Here is a 5,478-nt window from a genome sequence, read left to right on the forward strand (position 1 = left end):
CTACATGCACACTTTCTCTTACACACAAGTTTACTTTGTTTAAACACTTTATATGCTTTGCTATGTGAAGAATATCCCAAGAATACTCCCTCATCACTTCTGGGATCAAACTTACCTAGGGAGTCTTTTCCATTGTTGTGCACATAGCACTTACAACCAAATGCCCTAAGATGGGATATATTTGGTTTTCTCCCTTTAAGTAACTCATAGGGAGTCTTCTCTACAAGAGGTCTGGTCATGCATCTATTGATTATGTAATATGCAGTGTTTACAGCCTCTGCCCAGAAGCTGTGAGGCAGTTTACTAGAAAGTAGCATGGTCCTAGCCATGTCCTCAAGGGTCCTGTTCTTTCTTTCAACTACTCCATTTTGTTGAGGGGTCCTAGGGGCAGAGGAGTTATGATCTATACCATTTTCATCACAGTATTCAACAAACTTTGCATTTTCAAATTCAGTTCCATGATTAGACCTTATGGATGCAAGTTGATTTCCTAATTGTTTCTGAGTTTTTCTAACAAATGTAGTGAACATGTCAAATGCTTCATCTTTGGAGGTTAGAAATAGTACCCAGGTAAATCTAGAATAATCATCAACAAGTACCATTACATATTTCTTTCCACCTCTGCTCATGGTTCTCATTGGACCACATAGATCCATATGGACCAGTTCCAACGACTTGGTTGTGCTTACCATTTTCTTGCTCTTGAACGATGATCTTACCTGCTTCCCCCTTGCACATGCCTCACAAACTTTGTCTTCCTTGAACTTGATATTAGGTAACCCTATCACCAAGTCTTTAGAGACTAATTTGTTAAGCTGATTTAGACTTGCATGACCAAGTCTTTTGTGCCATAGGAGGGGATCATTAACCAACACACTTAGGCAAGTGAGTTCATTTTCTGACAGAGTGGACAAATCTACAATGTAAATATTGTTAACTCTTTTTCCCTGCAAAACAAGCTTGTCAGTGGTAAGGTTAATCACAAAGCACTTGGTAGAGGTGAAAGCTACAAGATTACCTCTGTCACACAGTTGTGACACACTTATTAGGCTATATTTCAAGCCATCTATCAGGTAGACATTCTCTATGGAATGAGAATCTGTCTTACCTACCTTTCCAACCCCAATGATCTCACCTTTCTTTCCATTACCAAATGAGACATTACCTCCTTTTAAGTTCTCAAGTGAAAGGAACTGGTCCTTGTTCCTAGTCATATGTTTTGAGCAACCACTATCCATATACCATATTTGGCTGCTTCCTTTCACTTGGACCTACAAAGAAATCAGGGTTAGTCTTAGGAACCCAAACTAGTTTGGGTCCCTTTCTATAGGCAAAAGGATGAATCAAATTCCTTCTTGCCCATCCAGGCAGCTTACTTTTCTCTTGAACAAAGGCTTTGTTCTTTTGACTGGCCTTTACTTTTGCATTACATTCATTTTTGTAATGGCCAGTCTTGCCACAGTGTGTGCATATTTTATTCTCAGGAAGTGTGAGGTACTTGCTTTTAGGGTCCCACTTTGGTGCTTGAGTCCCATAGCCAAGTCCTCTTTTGTTGCTACTTTGATGCTCTTGCAACCAAGAGAGTGCATCAGAGGCCTTGTTCCATTTGCAAGTTCTGTCTATTTCATGTTTCACTTTTCCTAGATCTTCTTTTAGGACTTTAATTAGTTCATCCTTTTTATACAATTCATCATTCACTTTTCCTAAGTTTTCCTCTAGAGTGAGATATGTGTGATCAGCTTTCTTCTTTCCAGTTCCTAGTTTCAATTTTAAGTTTTTAGACCTAAGTTCTAGCACACTTGTGTCAAGTTCAAGAACCTGGTTCTTCAACTCAGTATTTTTGCTATCACACTCATTAGACCTAGACTCTAGACTTTTGCATTTTGCTTTTAGAATCATACATTCCCTAGACAGATCTTCCTTTTCATTGTTGATTATTTCAGACTCATCAATGAAGTCTAGTAACAACTCAGATAACCTATCTTTAGACAGAAATTTAATCTTATCTTTGAGATGAAGAATACTTACCTCTTGTTCATCATCTGATTCTCCAATAGCCATAAGAGCCTGTTCTTCTTCAGCTTCACCTTCTGAGTCCTCATCTGATGTTTCTCCCCAGGCAGCAACCATAGCCTTTGTTGATCCTTTGTTCCTTTTTGGTTGAAACTATTCCTTCTTCTTGTTCCTTCGTTCAGCCCTTTCTTTCTTCCACTCAATTTCCCATTGAGGGTAGTTCTTGATCATGTGATCAGTCTTACCACACTTGTAGCAACCCTCATTGGTCTGTTTCTCAGGAGCCTTTGGCTTGTTGAAGGTTGTACCTCTTGAAGAACCCTTTCCTCTCATCAGGTACTTTTTGCAATCTCTAGTAATCATAGCCATCTCATCATCCTCCAGATCAGAACCTTCAGCAATTCTGAGAGCTAGAATTCTCTCCTTCTTGGGTGTATCCATCTTCATAGTTTGCCTTCTCAGTTCATAAGCAGTAAGGTTTCCAATCAGTTCATCCAGCTTGAGGGTAGCAATATTCTTAGATTCTTGAATAACAGTGATTTTGCTTTCCCATGAAACTGGTAGAACCCTTGTCAAGATTTTCTCAACCTTGTCTTCTTCAAGGATAATTCTTCCAAGAGATTTAAGTTCATTTGTCAGTGTAGTGAACCTAGTATACATCTCTTGGATAGTTTCTCCTTCCTTCATAGTAAAATTCTCATATTGAGAATACAACAGTGTTCCTCTCGACCTCTTCACTTGAGGTGTTCCTTCATGAGTCACTTGAAAGGTGTCCCAGATTTCCTTAGCAGTGGTACAGCTTTGGATTCTGTTGTACTCATCAGGACCTAGTCCACACACAAGCCATTTCTTGGCTTTAGCATTTTTTTTCCCACTTCCTCGGGTCTTCAGCAGTGCAGTCAGCCCTTGTCTTTGGCACATCAACTCCTTCAGCATTCTTCTTTGTGGTTGCTAGGGGACCATCAGTGACTATGTCCCAGAGTTCATAGTCTTGCCCTATGATGTGACCTCTCATCCTGTTCTTCCACCAAGAATAGTAGTGACCATTGAAAAGTGGAGGCCTAGCAGTGGATTGCCCTTCCCAGTTCCCAGGTGGTGCACTCATGTTGATCTTCTCCTAAGGTGTTAGCCTCTTCAAGGATAACCCGCTCTGATACCAATTGATGTTCTAAACATTAATACCACACAAGAGGGGGGTGATTTGTGTGGTACCCAATTTTTCAATCTAGAAGAACCTCGTTCTTCTAGGTGTACTTATTACTACTATTTGCGGAATTAAAAGTACATAAAATAAAGAACACAGAGATTTTTTACGTGGAAAACACCTGGCTCAAAAGGTGAAAAAACCACGACCTACTACTCAGTAGGATTTTCCCAAACTTCCACTAAAATCACTAAGCCAAAATAGCATTTACAAAACTCTTGTAAACCTAAGGATTAAACTCTAATCCCGTTGTGGCACACAGCCTCAACTGTTGCGACAACTTCAAGTTAACTCTAACTTAAATACTCAAAGTACCTAATACAAATGCTTCTATGAAAGCTGAAAGGTACAAGTTAAATCACCTACTACAATTGAACTAGAATAAAAGAAAGACACAATGGAATTGGTTCTTCTATCTTGTCCAAGTAGCTTCAGGAATGCACACTTGAATCTCACATAAATTGCTTGCGAAATTGCCTCGCTTTTTGCTCTCAATTTAGTTTAACTTCTGCGTTTGTGCAATACCTGTAAAAGAGAACAATCACTGTTATTTAATGAGTTAGTAATTAGAGTTTCATTAAGACTCAATTGCTGATCTTCCATCGAAGTTGAGTCCTTGAACAACACAAACTCCAACCCTATCCTTTATCCGGATTGTGTTCTCTTCTCATAAGGAGACTTTCACTCCTTATCTAATATGCAACCTTTTCGATTAGTTCAGGAGATATTGCTTGATCACTGAGATTTATCTCCTTCACGTGCATCTCACATGTATAGGTTGATAAATACTGTGCCTCACATGATGGACCTGGTCCATGACTGAGTTCATTTGTCATTCTTCAAAACTTCACCTGAACTTGGGCCAACAAAGGGTTGGCAGGTCAGAAGAGTATTGCCTTCAAGGATCTATGTATGTTCCCGATGTTCTTTTACCACTTGGTTTCAAGATCCCCAAATTTGAAAAGTATGATGGACATGGAGACCCAATAGCCCACCTGAAAAGGTATTGCAATCAGCTAAGAGGTGTAGGAAGAAATGAAGAATTGCTAATAGCTTATTTTGGGGAAAGCCTTAAGGGAGTAGCCTCCGAATGGTTTATGGATCAAGACACATCTCGCTGGTATATATGGGATGACATGGCACATGCCTTTATTAAATAGTTCCAATACAACATCGACATTGCCCCAGACCGCAATTCCTTTTCAAACCTGAAGAAGAAACCAACTGAAAGTTTCAGAGAATATGCCATTAAATGGAGATAGCAGGCGGCTAGAGTTAAGCCACCCATGGATGACCACGAGCGAATCACGGTCTTCCTTCAGGCTCAAGAGCCAGATTATTTTCAAAACATGATGTCCGCAGTGGGCAAATCCTTCTCGGAAGCAATCAAAATGGAGGAAATGGTTGAGATTGGTCTTAAGACAGGCAAAATTATAAGTCAAGCAGTTCTCAAAGCCGCAACTCAGGCTGTCCAGATTAAATCTAATAATTTTAGCGACACGAATGAGAAAGATGAAGAAACCATGATGACATCAGGGTCGAAAAGAGGTCCCAGGAGAACATCTCGAAGGTATGATCAGCCTCATCAGATTTCCGATGATTCCTCTAAGCACTACTTTCCACCTAAGAACCCACAATACTCTTTTGCTCCACCTCAGTATGTTGTCCAACCACCAAGACACCCTAGAAGGCGAGCACCAGCACTGCAAAATCGCCACCTGTTTCCACAAAATTTTCAAGTGCCCTATAACCCACATCCAGGCCAAGGGTATAGAGGAGAACAAAGGTTGAAAAATAATTTTGCACCAATAGGAGAGTCATATGCAAGCTTGTTTGAGAAATTAAAGCAATGGGTGAGATCTGTGGATATTCCTTCTGACAATGATGAATTATTGATGAGCCTTCGAATATTCAAATTGTTCTTGGATCGAGTGGAAAAGTTAGGCAAGAATCTTAGGAAAAAGGTATTTGTTGTATGTTTGCAATAAAATCAAATTCTGTATAGAAAGTCAATGTGTTTTCTTACAAGTGAATATATTATGTCCCCTATGACTTTTTCTATTTATAGGGAACATATACCTAATAAACCCTAATAGTACAGGTACATAGAATATTTACTAGAATATTCTCTTTTAATATTTTATCCTTAAACTAGCCGTTATTTACTATGTCTACGATGAATGCTCGACCTCGATCATGATCTTCGTTGACTTCTCGACCTTGATCTTCAATAACTTCATCGGCTCTACCTTTCACCTTTT

This window comes from Nicotiana attenuata, unplaced genomic scaffold (assembly GCF_001879085.1).
Source record: "Nicotiana attenuata strain UT unplaced genomic scaffold, NIATTr2, whole genome shotgun sequence".
Classification (NCBI taxonomy): domain Eukaryota; kingdom Viridiplantae; phylum Streptophyta; class Magnoliopsida; order Solanales; family Solanaceae; genus Nicotiana; species Nicotiana attenuata.